Source organism: Protopterus annectens, chromosome 2.part0 (assembly GCF_019279795.1).
Source record: "Protopterus annectens isolate FY-2018-M chromosome 2.part0, PAN1.0, whole genome shotgun sequence".
NCBI classification, from domain to species: domain Eukaryota; kingdom Metazoa; phylum Chordata; order Ceratodontiformes; family Protopteridae; genus Protopterus; species Protopterus annectens.
Window position 1 is genome coordinate 596,003,150 of NC_056728.1, and position 16,089 is coordinate 596,019,238.

The following is a 16,089-nucleotide window of genomic DNA, read 5'->3' on the forward strand; positions in this document are numbered from 1 at the left end:
TTGTCCCAGGGATTACCCCCATGTCACTATTAGACAGAGGCACAGTAAACTAAACCTTAAAAAGGGCACAGTATACTCAAATCAAGGGGTGGCGTAAGCCATACAGAATCGGGCTAGGCTTATAATTGCCTCAGGGCAGATAGCCTAGTATGAACCTATGAACCTATAAAGCACATAACCATGATGGCAAATAGTGAAAGCAAGCTTCCAGCTCTTTGCTAACAACCTCCAACTCATGTTCAACAAGAACGATTGTGCTGCTGTCAGCTTTGAATTTTCATGATTAGCCGTACTGTTTATTTAAATTGTGAAGACACATGTCTCCAGCACAGTGCCTTGTGGAACTCCAACATCCAGAGAGTGGTAGATGTCTTTGTTCCATCTCAGTTCTTGTGCTTTATTATTAAGTAGTTCAGGAATCATTTGGTGGCATTAAGAATGATGTCCTGACTGACCACTATCTCTGTTAGTCAGATATGACAATTGATATCAAAGGTTTTGGAGCGATCAAGGAGAATTGCATCAACACATTTACCACTATGTAACTTATTTTCGTTTGCTTACCACAGAAGGACGTTGATCAGTTCTGACCAATTTTATACCCATCCTGGAACTGATAGTTTTACATACTCCACAATACCCAGAAGGGCAGTGTCAGTACCACGTAAGAGCCTAAAACCTTGACAAGTGTTGGAAATGATATCAGAGTTGATTAAATAATATAGTAGTTGTTGGTGCACACATTTTGAAGGTGACAAAAGTAGATCAATTTTCCAATTGTTGTTCAGCATGGGTGAAGGGCAAGCTTTGTATAGAGGGACTACAACTGCCTGTTTCTCATTTATGGAACATGCCTTTCCTATTCAGGTCTATTAATAATTAAGGAAAATGACAGGAAACGGAGATAGCTGATATCTTCAGAAACTCAGAGAAAGATTGTCCAAGGCTTCAGATCAGGGTTTAAGCTTTTCTTTTCATTAACTTGTGCATCAAGTCAACAAGAGACTGTATAAAGGAGAAAGGTCATACATTTGGGATAGAAAGTATACTAAAACTGGCCTTGAAGTTGTTTGCTATAATTTCTTGAACAAAAGAATGTATGTGGCTGAAAAAATGCTATGCTATCCCCTCGTCATCAAAATATAGAAAAGTAAAGGTATCTGACAGTGATCAGGATGAAGAAGCTGGCTGATGCATTTTCAAAGCATTTTAGAGTTATGGACATGGTGACACTGCTGGTCAAGAGAGAATGCCTCTACCAGTCCCATCTCCTCTGCTGTGTACAGCGAGAGCACTTGGGAAGGACATTCCCATATAGTATCTTAATCTGCTCTGTTTCCTCCCTCTCAAAAAAAAAAAATTTGCACTTCATCTGCTTTACTGTATTTGTGTTTCTTCCTACTTTATTACCTTATTTTGCATTTACCTCTTCTTAAAAGTACTCAATTGAATTTATTCTGCAGCATTTATTACTGCTTGTTAGTAGCCTGATTAAATTGTAACTGTTTTTCTAAGGCCCTTGGTTTAAGCATTTGGGCTTCAGGCCAGTTATTTTACATTAAGAAGGTTTGTGGTCTGCACTGTTGTGTCAGGACAGGTAGCATACATCTTTCTGAGTTGGGAACTTCTGATTGAAGGCTCAATGTCTGTTATTCTAAAAGTGTATTAGTTCTGGGTTAAGCACTTGGGCTTCAGGCCAGTTATTTTACGTTAAGAAGGTTTGTGGTCTGCACTCTTGTGGGAGGAGAGGCTAGATTCTGCCCTTCGGAGCTGGGAATTTCTGGTTAAAGGCTTATTGCGCATGCTTACTTGAACTGTTTCTTTCTGAAATCGGTACGCCTTGTTTGCTGTAGCATAGACTAGATTCAGGCCTGCTGGATCTAGCTTTATATGTATAACTTGTGCACTGATCCAGGCCGTCTTTTTTGGAGAAGGTTTCTCTGTACCCTAGTGGCAGGACTGTGCAGTTAGAACTTGTCTGATTGAAGACTGCTAGAACAGGGCTCAGTTTTGAGCTTTTTAACTGGTTAATTGGGTAAAGTGTTGTTTTGATTATATCTGCTCTATTTTCTGAAAAAAATATATATACTTGTTTCCCACATTTCTGAACTAGTATAGTCCAGTTTTCAGGTTATTGCTGAATCCAGGGCTGTGTTACCAGTTTGTGTTGCCCATACCTTACTTGGATAGAAGGAAGTTTCTCTGTTCACCTGTGAGAGAGGGGAGCTTTGAGCAGCCTATCTGTCCCTGGAGGAGTGGTTTCAGCCCAGAAGTTAGTAGTTTATTGGCCATTTTGGGCTAATTTTGATTGTATCTGCTCTATTTTCTGAAAAAAAAAATACTTGTTTCCCGCCTTTCTGAACTAGTATAGTCCAGTTTTCAGGTTATTGCTGAATCCAGGGCTGTGTTACAAGTTTCTGTGTTGCCCATACCTTACTTGGAAAGAAGGAAGTTTCTCGGTTCACCTGTGAGAGAGCGGAGCTTTGAGCAACCTATCTGTCCCTGGAGGAGTGGTATCAGCCCAGAAGTTAGTAGTTTATTGGCCATTTTGGGCTAATTTCTATCTCTTTCACTTCCCTACTATAAAAACCGCATTTGCACAGTTTTTGCACTTGTATTCTGCTCAGCAAGTGCCTTCCAGGTGTTCTGCAGAGAGCTGTAGAGCAGAAGAGAGACACAAGAGTGACTTTAGAGTGATTAAGTATCATTTTCCTGCTTTTCTTTCTGTCTTAACTAATTCCGCCTAAAACACCAGTTTTTTTAGCCAATCTGTGGTTTAAAAAGTTTGTTATTGCTGCATATTGTACTTATTTGCTGCCTACACTTGAATTAAGTCATTTTTTATGTTTAAATAATCTGTTTAACTGTTGTAGGCTACACAATAAAGTGCAATAGCCTTTTCAGTGCATTTAAAGTGTTGTTTTGCTTGTATCTATTCTATTTTCTGAAAGAAAACAAACAAAAAAATATATATACTTGTTACTCACCTTTCTGAACTAGTATAATCCAGTTTTCAGGTTATTGCTGAATCCAGGGCTGAGTTACAAGTTTCTGTGTTGCCCATACCTTACTTGGATAGAAGGAAGTTTCTCTGTTCACCTGTGAGAGAGGGTAGCTTTGAGCAGCCTATCTGTCCCTGGAGGAGTGGTTTCAGCCCAGAAGTTAGTAGTTTATTGGCCATTTTGGGCTAATTTTGATTGTATCTGCTCTATTTTCTGAAAAAAAAAACCTTTTCACGCCTTTCTGAACTAGTATATTCCAGTTTTCAGGTTATTGCTGAATCCAGGGCTGTGTTACAAGTTTCTGTGTTGCCCATACCTTACTTGGATAGAAGGACGTTTCTCTGTTCACCTGTGAGAAAGGGGAGCTTTGAGCAGCCTATCTGTCCCTGGAGGAGTGGTTTCACACCAGAAGTTAGTAGTTTATCAGCCATTTTGGACTAATTTCTATCTCTTTCACTTCCCTGTTATAAAAACCACATTTATGCAGTTTTATGCACTGGGCAGCGCCGTTTAGCTAGAGTTAAACTATTCTCGGCTCCACAAAGACTACTCTTCAATTTTTCCCTTGGAACTAGACGAACCTTCAACTTTAGCACTCAAACCATTCATTTCACAGTCAAGCACTTGCTTAAAACTCATAGCAAGCACTAATTAACCCTAGTACTAGACCCCCCCCATTACTGTCCAGAAGGACAAGGCTCTCTATTCATCCCCACCAGCCAATCAGAAAAACAGCTTAATCTACCTATTCAGGCATGTACAAAGGGCAGTTTCCAGTGTACTCTCCAGTCAAACTGGTGAATCTGGGCATTTTAAGGCAATGTTACAACTGCCTCATGTACACAGACAACCCTCTCCCCCTACAACCAAATACTAATATATGCGGGAGATGCAATTATACAGCCAAACTGGAGGCAAAGCTCTCTCAACCCAGGACTGGAACTGACAGTCAAGAGGAGAAGGGTAATACTTGCAACACACCACCAGTCTCACATAGACCTAATAAACCAACACCGGCAAATAACACACATGAATACATGAAAACATACTCTGAGGCTCTAAATAAAAATCTGCAAAAGCAACAGAGACCTCCAAAACAGACATCCAAGCAACCTCCACACCCCATCACCAACCATGAAACACAAACTTCACATAATCGGTGTGCCACACAATCACAGCCCTTAACACAAAATAACATACCCAACACACTAGTGATAAGCGACTCTATAGTCAGGCACACTGATGTCCCACTAACTAGGCTGGACAAGGAGAAGGTTACAGTTAGCTGCCTGTCGGGTGCCAGGATCTGCCACATAACACAAGCACTCAGGTCACTCCAGACCAAGTACAAATACAATTCTGTCATTATCCATGTTGGTGTGAATGACCTGAGACGTACCTCCCTGGACTACATGAAAAGAGACATGGAAGAGCTCTCTGATCATGTAGCTCAGGGTGGTATGACCCTGACCCTGAGTAGCATCCTGCCCTCACCAGGAATGATGCCACAGTATAAAGAAAAAATGATCAATTTCAACAACTGGCTAAGTTTCTGGTGTCATTCATAGGGAATCCTGTATCTGTCTTCCTGGGATGACATGCTCGACAAGCCACATTGCTTCGCAAGAGATGGCTTGCACCTGTCACCCTTAGGCTTTCGAATACTGGCTAAGGTTCTTGCTGTCCCCATAGTGCCCTTTTTAGGTAAGGCTCAAAAGACAAACCCACAACCATAAATAGCACAAGTAAGCAAAAACTGAGGGTAATGCTACTCAACGCCAGAAGTCTAAACCTCAAAATGCATGCACTCGAGGCACTCCTCAGTATGGAGAACATCGACATCTGTGCAGTAACAGAAACCTGGTTTAAGGCTCCTGAGAGCACCCCAGCACTACTAGGCTATAACTTATACTATACCTTTTGGCCACAGCACCAGGACCAAAACACAAACGGTGGGGGTGTATCCATATTCATCAAGGATACCCACACCTCCAGGTTAGTGGCACAGCACAATACATCAGAGATCATCCATGTGCAACTAACAATGGGCAAAACTACAATCCAAATTGTAGCTTGCTACAGATCACCCACCATGGCCCAGGACCCCCATTCCACATTTCTGGAGACACTGGGAAATATGAAGGTCCTACCAAACACCCTAATACTGGGTGATTTCAATTACCCAAACATAAACTGGGAGAACTACTCAAGTACTAACTCCCTTGCCCAATGCTTCCTAGAATTTATAAACTCGAACGCCCTGGATCAACTGGTCAACACCCCCACCAGAGGGAACAACATACTGGACCTGGTCATTACCAACATGGGCGACTGGTGTTCTACACTGGAGGTCAACTCCTCGCTTGTTAGATCAGACCATAGACTAATTACTCTGGATATCCACATTCCGCCCCCACCCCCAATCAAGGAAACCACCGTGAAAAACTTTTCAAAAGCAAACTTCACGTTACTTAAGACTGAGGTGGAAAGGTTCACAGCCCCCATGATAAAGGACAATGCTGTCCAAGCTGCTGAAACCTTTACAAAGGCACTCTATGAGCATCTGCAGGAATGCATGGATCGTGCTATCCCAAGTAAAACCAAGACTCACTCCTCCAAGAAAATGAAACCAGTCTGGTGGACCCCTGTCATAAACAAGCTATACAACAGAAGGAGGAAACTAGTACAGAAAAGAGTAAAATCACAAGAAGGAAAGACTTCCCTGATCAGTATCAGCAAGAAACTAGGATCCCTCATAAAATCATCCAAGGCTAGTTTCGAAAAAAAAATTGCAAATAACTCCAAAGATAACCACAAAGCGTTCTTTAGCTATGTCAAGAACCTAAGTGAAAACTCTCAGATCTGCTCTGAGTTAGTGCAGAATGGCATAAAATACACTGAACCGACTGATATTGCCAACATTCTGGCAGACAGGTTTAGTGCAAACTTCACCCCCCCCACCCCCTAAAGGGCCCATAACCATACCAGAAGAATGTAGGGCCCCGTAAATCACTGACACACAGGTTAAAACAGCCCTATCCAAAGCCAAAAACACAGCTTCAATGGGACTGGATGGTGTCCCAGGCTGTGTCTTACAAGAGCTCCAAAATGAACTAACCCCTCACCTAAACACACTGTTCAAACTCAGCCTCGCTACAGGCCTAGGACCCCTCCTGTTCAGTATATACTTCTCAGAGGTACAGGCAAGCATAGGAGGACTATGGCTGACCAAGTTCACAGATGACTGCAAACTAGGGGCCATAATTGATTCTCCCGCTGATACAGACACCCTCCAGATGGGTCTCACTGAGACGGATATCTGGTGTCAAAATCATGGCCTCAAGCTAAATGCCAAAAAGTGCATAGTCATCCCCTTTGGAAAAAACAAAGTACCCATGAACTACCACATAGGTGGTAGTCCCCTAAATACAGAAAAGGTAATAAGGGATCTGGGGACCCAAGTAGATGGTAATCTCTCCTTTGATAATCATATTGCGAAGGTGGTTAGAAAACCCTTCTATATGGCCCACCTAATCACAAAAGGGTTTGCATCTAGAACAAAAGAGGTTATTGTGCCTCTCTACTCATCACTCATTAGACCCATCATAGAATACAATGCCTCATTTGGGATATACCTTACAAGACACCTGCAACAGTTGGAAAGACCACAAAAGTACCTCACCAAGAGGATTACTGGCCTCAAACAGATGCCCTATGCAGCCCGACTCAAGAAACTCCAGCTATACTCGGTTGCATACTGCTTACTCAGAGGTGATCTCTGCCTGACATACAAGGCCATGTCCAACCCAGAATTGATGGAAATGCTCCACCTAAAAAAAAAACAAATCCCGGAGAGCCACACGCTCTAGAGATATAAACCTCACCACAATGATAAATAGGACATGCTGTAGGGATAGATTCCTATCCCAGAGACTCCACATGCTTTGGAACAGGATTCCTATATACATCAGGCAGAGCCCCTCCCTAACACTCTTCAAGAGAAACCTTGGTGGGTAGATGGGAAACAGAAAATTTACCCCGGGGATCACTGCAGTGGCTCTGCTGCACAGTGGCGCAGAGAACTAATGGCTCTGCTGGACAGAGGCACATGGAACTAATCTAAGGGGGTGGCGAAAGCCAACACATTCTGGCTAGGCTTATAAATGCCATTGGGCAGATAGCCTAGTACTTACCTATGAACCTATGAAGCTAAGTATTATAAATCTGATACAGAGTTCAAGCCCAAAGGCTGTCTAACAGTACTGACTCAAAGAATGTTTGGTTATAGATGTTTGAGTTTAACCAAATATCTAATTAATCTTAAATGTATATAATGTTGGTGATGCAGATTTTATTAAGGGTGACTTGTTCCAAATTATAGGGATGTACTGTGAGACAAAATCCCTTTTTATATTTGTCCTAAAACTTTTTATGGAGAAATGCCTGTTTACTACTTAGAATGACATTGCTTATTTGATCATGTGTAGCCTTATGTTTGGTATGTTCATATTTGAGTTTCTGGTAGTTTAACCACAAATTATCTCTGTTGGACATCATAGCTTGATTCTAGTGAAGATCCAGGGTAATTTTATGGACCTGCAGTGTTTTCTACAAGGTGAAAGTTTAAGATATTGAGAAAAACAATGCTGAAGCAAGTTGCAGCCTTGTGTAAGGGGACTGTGAATAAGGATGACCATTAAGTGCATCTAAGACCAGAGTTAAAGATAAATGAGTCAGAACTGCTAATATTTCTGGAAAAAAATAGCACCTTTGCAGTTTAGAAACTTTTGTGTGATTCCACACCATAAACACTAATAAGCCAGCATTAAATTCTAGTTAGCACAAAACATTTTGGATTAGTAACCAGAAATCAAGTTAAACATGTTTAATCAGTGTTATACAATGGGTTTACCAAACCATTTAGTCAAAGCAACTGAAGTTAGACATAACACCTTTGTTAAATCACCAGTTCTTCAAAGGGGAGAATGGCCAACTAAGTGCTAATGCCATAACTGTAAGGACAGATCTTGATACAGAAAGAAGGTAAGCCAGTATATATGATAACCAGCCAAAATACTCTTTTACAATGCATAAAACATGCTGCAGTAAATTTCTTGAATTTCATGGGTATATAATTCAGATGAAGTCTGTTGCAGAAGGGCAGTATAACATCACCTTATCCCCTTGTCCATTCAGATTTGGCTGTTAACATACTTAAAAAAGCACAGAAATGCAGTTCTGTTATATTGCCTCTATTGTGCTTGAAATGTGACTTTTTAAAATTATTTTACAGTTGATATTCATTTTCACTGAGGATAGTATTGTATGCAGGCTATAGAAAATGAAAGTTGCTAAACCATATAATGCAATGCACAGAGCTAACATTTGCTTCCTATGTTTTATTAAAAATGCAATAGTTAAAAAAATTACATTTTGTCCAATCATATACACATATTTCATTACATTAGTTAATATTAAAACTAAAAAAGACAATACACTGACATGATGCTCAGTGACACTTCACATTTTTGGTAGTCCCATGAGGAAAAATGTCCCAATAAAATAATCAATTCTCTGAAACAAGATGTTAATAAGTATTTGCTGGCTTGCATACCACTGGTAGTGCTGCATTAGTGAAATGATGGTATGGCAAAGGTGGGAGCCAAGCTGATCTGATGAAGCAACATACATCAGCAAAGTTTTGCATGTGTGGTAAACGTTAGTCTGTGATACCTAACTGGAGGTGCTGGGGAGTCACTAAACTGGCATGTAGAGTGTGTATAAATTGTATTGCACTAACACTCCAGTAAAAAAATCATTGGAAAGCAGCATTTAGCAACGTGGTCTTTTCTGTTTGATAATTGTTATTCTGTTTTATCCAAAAATGTGAAAAAATATTCACATATAAGCAAGAGGAATATTTCACTTTGTTTGAAATGTCTGCAGATATCACACTGAGAACTGTTAATGGAAAAGTAACATGCAACAACATATTCTTGATTCTTTGACAAGTGCTGTTCTGTAATACCCAACAATTCACGTTATAGCCAAACATTAGAAAGAGGAATATTTAACTTTATTTTACATGTCTGCATATATTATTTGGTGCACTGTTTGAAAACAATATACAGCGGCAACACAATCTTAATTTATTGACAAAACTTATTCGATACTTTGCAGGGAAATAGGACACTGCAGCATTCAGAGGCTGTATTCATTGAATCAAGCTACTATACTTGTTAAAATATGATTGTGGGGAATCGCTTGGCAGCAACATAATTTTGACTGGTTGACAAAAAGAGGCAATTAAACAGCATGTACAGACTGTACTAATTTTACTATGCTAATGCAATAGTAAGAAAGGGATTTTTGGGAAGCTATATTAGCAATAAGGTCTTCATTGTTTCACAAACACTATTCTGTGCTAGTAGTGAGAAATAATATTTAGATATAAATAAGAGGAATACTTAATTTTATTTTAAATGTTTTCAGATATTATGTGGTGCACTCTTTACTGGGAAAGTAATGTAAAGTGACATGGACAATAATTTCTTGACAACAGCTATTCCATGATACCCCATAATAGCAGGTTATAATCAAATATAAGCACAGAGAATATTTCACTTTAGTTTACATGTATTCAGACATTGTTTAGTGTACTTTTTAATGGGTAGTTACTTACAGCATAATGGTCTTGATTCTTTGATAAACACTGTTCTGAGATACCAATTAAATGAGGTTTGAGACAAACCAATTTGTCCAGGACCCTCTTTTGAGGGAGGGGAGGGAAAAGGGGGATCGTATATGAAGAATGGGGAGGGAGGGGGGGGGGTTAAGCATAGTTTAAGTCAGGTAGCTGGACTTTGGACATTAATGGGTTAATTGGCTTGTGAAGTTAGGGGAAGTGAGGTAGATTTAGGGAGGGGCTTAGCTTTTATATTATTGTAGCAGGGGAAGGGGTGTCACATTTAGGCATGAGTTGGTGAAGCTAACCCACTTACAGGATGACCTATAGGTACTTCAGTGGCAGGTAGACCTTGGATGATATTTGTGTAGGATGGAGTACACCAGAGACAGGTTGGTAAGGCGAGTGGGGAGTATATGTATATATATTTTTTCTTTCATGCAGTTGTAGTTATTTTAGCAGCATAGATGAGTTTGGGGAACATGGAGAGAGTGGTGCGACTGAATGAATGAGGTTGTAGAAATGGTAGCACAGAGAGGGTGAAGTAATTGAGTTACTGAGGGCTGCATGAGTGAAGGGTAGGCAGTAGCGGACTGCATATAAGAGCACTGTATGGGTTTAGCAGATTGAAGGATAGTTGAGTTTAGGGAGCAGGGATGGCCTCATGGTGCTCGTTGCTTGTGCTGATAGGGGAGTTGGGCTATCATGGCTGGCTAATGTGTTTTGTTTTGCAGTCCTTTGGGTTCACCAACTTACCTTGCATTCAGCATGGTTGTTTTAGGGCTGATCATCTCAAACGTAGGCAGGCTGTGGTCATTTACACTGTTCCAGGCTGTACAGTAGAGTTCTTCACTTCCTGGGCTTTTAACCATCCTCTTATGCTCCTGGTGGCCTCATGGTACTAGTTGCTTGTGCTGGTGGGGGAGAAGGGCTATTATGGGTGGTCCCTTGTGTTCCCCATCTTACCTTGCATTCAGCATGGTTGTTTTAGGGCCAGTCATCTCAAAAGTCAGCAGGCTGTGGTTGTTTCACTGTTCCAGGCCTTTGAGTGGGTTTTTTTCACTTCCCGGACTTTTAGCCATCCTCTCCTGCTCATGGTGATTTCACACATGCGCTGTAAGGTGTTGAGCCATTACGTGCACCTTGGAGCAGTAGAGAGCTCCTGTGTTTTTCCTCTTCTCCTTCAGAGAGCTCTAATGGAGTTGGAGGAAATTACAAACGAGAGAAACCGTATAAAAAATTTTTTTTTTCATTGTACATTCACGGTTTCAGGAGTGCGGATGGGGGAAGTTACTAAATGCATTAAAATAGGGCAGCATTCATCCCAGGGTTACGGTGATGTTTACTACTCATTTGTACTCATACCTCTCAACTGTTGAGCTTTTCACAGAATATCCATCATTTTCATGTTGTGGTCCATTGCTTTAAATGCTGTGGTTTAAGGGCAGATCATTGCAGATTGCAGGTGGGAGATAGCTACAGACATTTTGGTTCCGTGTTTCATGTCCTTCAGTACATTCATGCTATTGCAAGTTGCTTTTAAGTTGTAGGAGCAGTATTTAATGAGTGTCCCTGTGCGTGTGTTGTGTTTTTTTGGGGGGGCCTTTGTCCCCCTGTTCCTTATGGCTATGTTCAGATTTTGTGCTAATAGGTGGATATTGGAGCTTAGCATAATGCTTGATCTGTGTTTAATGGGGAGGGGGCTGGAGTTACTTAAGGTATTGTGAGTCTTGCTCTCTATTTTTCCTCAGTCCTTACTAGTAGTATGAACGTTGTTGCACTCACTGGCTAATTGTGTGTTTTTTTTTCCAGTTGGCCAACATGCAGAGACTTCAGCAGTGTTGGGAGGTGATAGTGGCCTAGGCAAAAGAGCTGTTTCAAGGGGGTGTCTAATGCTGATGCGGAGGTGACAGAGCTGGTGGGAGAATCCAGCCAAAAGAGGTAGTGCTCCACTCCAAGGGCTACATTGATGGCTCATGGCAAGAGGCAGTGAGTATCGAAGGAGGTGGTTCCAGCTAGCCCATCAGTTCCTGGAGGGACTCAAGACGGAGGATCAGATAATGATCTTACATCAACTGTTTTGGTAGGCAGGGTAGATGCTGGGAATATTGGGGAAGTTTGGGAGGACAGGGAGTCCTTTGGGATGGAATTTGGTAGCAAATGGAATAATGTGGGGGGGGGTGCTACCATGGCGGTTGCAGGGAGTTATGGGTCAAGTGGGGGGGGGAGAAATTAGGGAGGACAGTGCAGGTAAGTGGGTAGCCTGGGATTGGGTTCTGAACTAGGTTCTGATTTTGGCCTTCACCCAGGTGACTGGTTAACTATGCAGTCCTTGGGTCAAGGAAAGGGTGCAGTCTTTTTGACCCTGCATGTTCCTTTCTCAGTGAAGGAGAAGATTTGGAAGGGGGAATATGTGGATGTCTTTGAGTTAATTGATGCAGAAGGGGTACAGTGACTGGTGGAGGCTGAATTGTCTAACAGTAAAGATATGTTGGCTGCCTTGGCTGCATTGGAGAGGAAGAGGGTAGATAGAATTCACCCTAGGACATGGGATAACTGGGTAGTTGGTTTTGTTTATTACATGAAAAGGATGTGACTTTGGCTTTGCCCCTTTTGGGTTATTTTCTCACGATTTGGGAGGTGCAGCATTTACAGCCAAGAAATGCTTGGTTATGGTATGACCAGAGGTTCCGGAAATGGAAAGTAGTGGATCATTCTCTTCAATGAGAGGTGTGGCATCCTGACATATGGTTGACTACCATGATGGACAGTTATGGTGGGATTAATAGAGGGGGAAAAGTTGGAGAAAGGGTTGGCATGTGTTGGGCCTTTAATGATGGATGTTGTTCGTGGGTAGGGTGCAAGTTCTTGCACATTTGTTCAAGGTGTGGTGGGAATCATCTAGCCATCCAATGTGGTTGCCATGAGGTTAATGCTACGACTGTGAACGTCACATCAGAGGAGGGTGACATTCCTTCTGCTCAAGGGTTTCAGAACTTTAGGGGCAGAGATAATTTTTTAATTTTCGTGGATTATGGGGTGGAGGGCTCTTCAGGGGGGTTAGGGGAAGGGGAGGGGGTCATATTTTCCCATTAAGGTGCAAGTTTTATGATGAATGCTCCAGGGATTTCCCAATCCTATGCTTAAGGAGGAGATAGTAGATTTTTTTTATCAGGTGTTCTCTATTAAATCTAGGGTGGTGAGAGATGGGGTGGTTTGCAGGAATCTGTGATCAGTGTGGGGCAAGGAGGACATTTTATGCGGTTTGGTTGAGAAGGAGTGTCAGGCAGGTCAGTTACTGGGCCTGTTTGACAGTCTGCCTTTTGACACTTTTAAGTTTTCTCCATTGGGTCTGGTACGAAAGAAGTGGCCAGGGGAGTTTAGGCTGATTCACCATTTGTCGTATCCCAAAGGGAGGTCTGTTAATGATTCCATTGCAGGTGAGGTTGCTAGGGTTAGTTATGCATCATTGGATGATGCTGTCAGGGTCATTATGGGTTTCAAGGATCCATGGTTAGTGAAGGTGGATAATGAGTCTACATTTCATTTGCTGCCAATCAGGCAGGAGGACTGGCCGTTACTGGGCATGGTAGTAGGAAACAAATTTTATTTCAACAAGGCCATGCGGATGGGTTGTTCAGTTGCATGTGCAACCTTTGAGAATTTCAGTACGGTACTTCATTAGGTATGGCAGCAGCAGGTTAGTATGCAGAAGGTGGTACATTACTTGGTTGATTTCTTGCTAATTGGGGAGGGACGAGAAGGTGTGCAGGAAGGGTTGCGAGAATTTTTGGGAATGTATGACGACTTAGGGGTCCCATTGGCTCAGCATAAGTTGGAAGGCCCAGCAAGAGCTTTAGATTTTTGGGGATTATTAGTGGATGCAGAACAGGGATTGTTTGTCTGCCCATGGATAATATAGACAGATTGAAGGCTACGATTAGGTCAGTTGTGGCTAAGGATAAGGTACAGATCTGGACGGTTATGGAGCTGTTAGGGCTTTTGAATGTTTCATGTTAGGCAGTGCATCCCTGGCATATTTTCTGTAGGTCAGTAGCCTTTTTGTTAAAAGGGGGTAAGAGTAAACACCACTGGGTTAGGGTTAATAAGTTTTTTTGGGAGGTTTTGTTGCTTTGGTTATGTTTTTCAGGCCAGTTCAATGGGATTTCCTTTTGGCAGGCAGACTGGGTTGGGCAAGAAGTGCTCCAGTTATTCATAGACACAGCAGGGGGCATTGGAATGGGAGCTTATTTTGGTGGACAGTGGTTTGCAGCTAAATGACCTCTGCATTGGAAGGAAGACTGGAAAAGGGATGTTGTGTTTTTAGAGTTGATGCCAATTTGGGCAGTTTTGGTAGTTTGGAAGGAGCATTTGCAGGGGAAGTGGATCATTTTCCATTCAGATAACATGGCAGTGGTGCAGGTGTTGCAGATAAAGATGGCCAGGTCAGAGTTGCTATTGTTGATTTTGTGAAAATTGGTTTTACAGAGTTTGATAATTAATTTTTCATCTACAAGGGTGCATGTGCCTGGGGTGAGCAATGCAATTGCTGACAGATTGTCCTGATTTCAGTTTTTCAGGTTCTGGCTGCTGGGGCAAGGGGTGGAGGAAGTACCAGTACTCTTGCCAGAGGAGTTGTGGCATATTGGGTCGAGGTAACCAGGAGGTTGGTGTGACAATCTTGGGTGGTGTCTACAAGGAAGGCTTACAGTAGGGCTCTTTGGGAATTTGATCAGTTTGTCTTACAATTGCCAGAAGATGAAGGGGTTTGGTCAGAAGAGTTACTGCTTTGTTACTTAGCTCAGGCTTGGGGTTTAGGCAAAGCATTAAAAATGGTTAGGGTGGATTTAGCTGCAATTAGCATATTCCTGCAGGTCTTGGATGGCTGGGCGTATGTTGAGGGGATGGGGAAGAGTGGTTAGAGAACACAGCAATATGCGATGGCCATTGATGAAAACATTTCTGAAAGTTTTACTGAAGTGTTTAGCCTTACTGGATGGTAAGTCCTTGGATTATATTATGTGGGTCACTTTGTGTGTATGGTTATATTTTGGTGCGTTCTGTGTGTCTGAGTTGTTAGGATCATTACTTTGGAGAGATGTAATGATAGGCCCTGGGATGTGATTATTGGGTTGCGAAGGACTAAGACAGATCAGTTGGGGAAAGGTGCATTGATAGTTCTCAAAAAAAGAGAGGAATGCTAGGCTTTGCCCAGTAAGGTGGGCTACGGAATTAAGGCAGACTCAGGTGGAGGCCTGTATGACTTGGTTTTCCAGTTGCTGGATGGCAGGAGGGTGACAAGTGGTCAGCTCGTGCACATCATCAGGAGGGTTTTCCAGCTGAGAGGTTTGCATCTCATTCCTTTCACATTAATTGCACTCTACTAATGCACTGGTAAAAAAGGTCACTAGGGAGCAGCATTTAGTAACATAGTCCTGATTGTTTCACAGGCACTATTCTGTGATTCCTAGTAGTGATAATTAATACATAAAAAGGAATGTTTCTTTTTATCTTACACATTCACAGAAATTATGTGGTGCACCTTTCAGCTGATAAACACATTAACTGCATACACAGTCTTGTTGTTTTTAACAAGAACTGTACTGTGATACTCAGTACTGAGACCTGTTGGCCAAATATTATCAAGAAGAATAGTTCACCTTATTTTACGTCTGTAAATATTCTCTGTTGCATTGTTTAGAAGCAGCAGACAGCAGGATGCCATTTGATTCTGCTACTCTGTGTTGTCGATAAGTAACAAATTATGAATATAAGCATGAGAAATATATCAGTTTAGTTTATTTCCTTGTATACATCATATGTGCACTATATAAAAGTAACATACAGCCATATACATTTGATTTTTTGACAGATACCCTACCGTAACACCTGCACGTAGAGCTGTATTAACTGAACTGCTCAAATGCATTTCCAAAAAAAAATGAACATGGAGAAACAACTGAAAGAAATTTGTATTTGGCTGTTTAAGAAGATATTTTCTTAGATATGTATTTCCGAGTCTAAGCCAATTATAACAAGGATGAATATTTCACTTTTGCATGTTTGCAAATATCATTGTTTGCTTTCATCACCTGTAACCTTAACCATATATGTTAATCCTAACCACAGCACTACACATTATGTTACTAAAACCCTTTCACTAACAGTATCTCTAAGGAAAACACATACAACACACATACATATACACAAATGTAGCAGTTCACAGTCACTCCACAAAAATCTGCCCCCTTGCCTAGCCCTTACTTTAACCATAACCATCAAACATTTGTGCCTCTACTTTAAGCCTCGAATTTCATATTATCATCCATTCTCATTTACCATGAAATTGACATTCAGTGTTGTATCCTTTGTTCAATCCTGCACTCAGTCAGCAACAAGTGC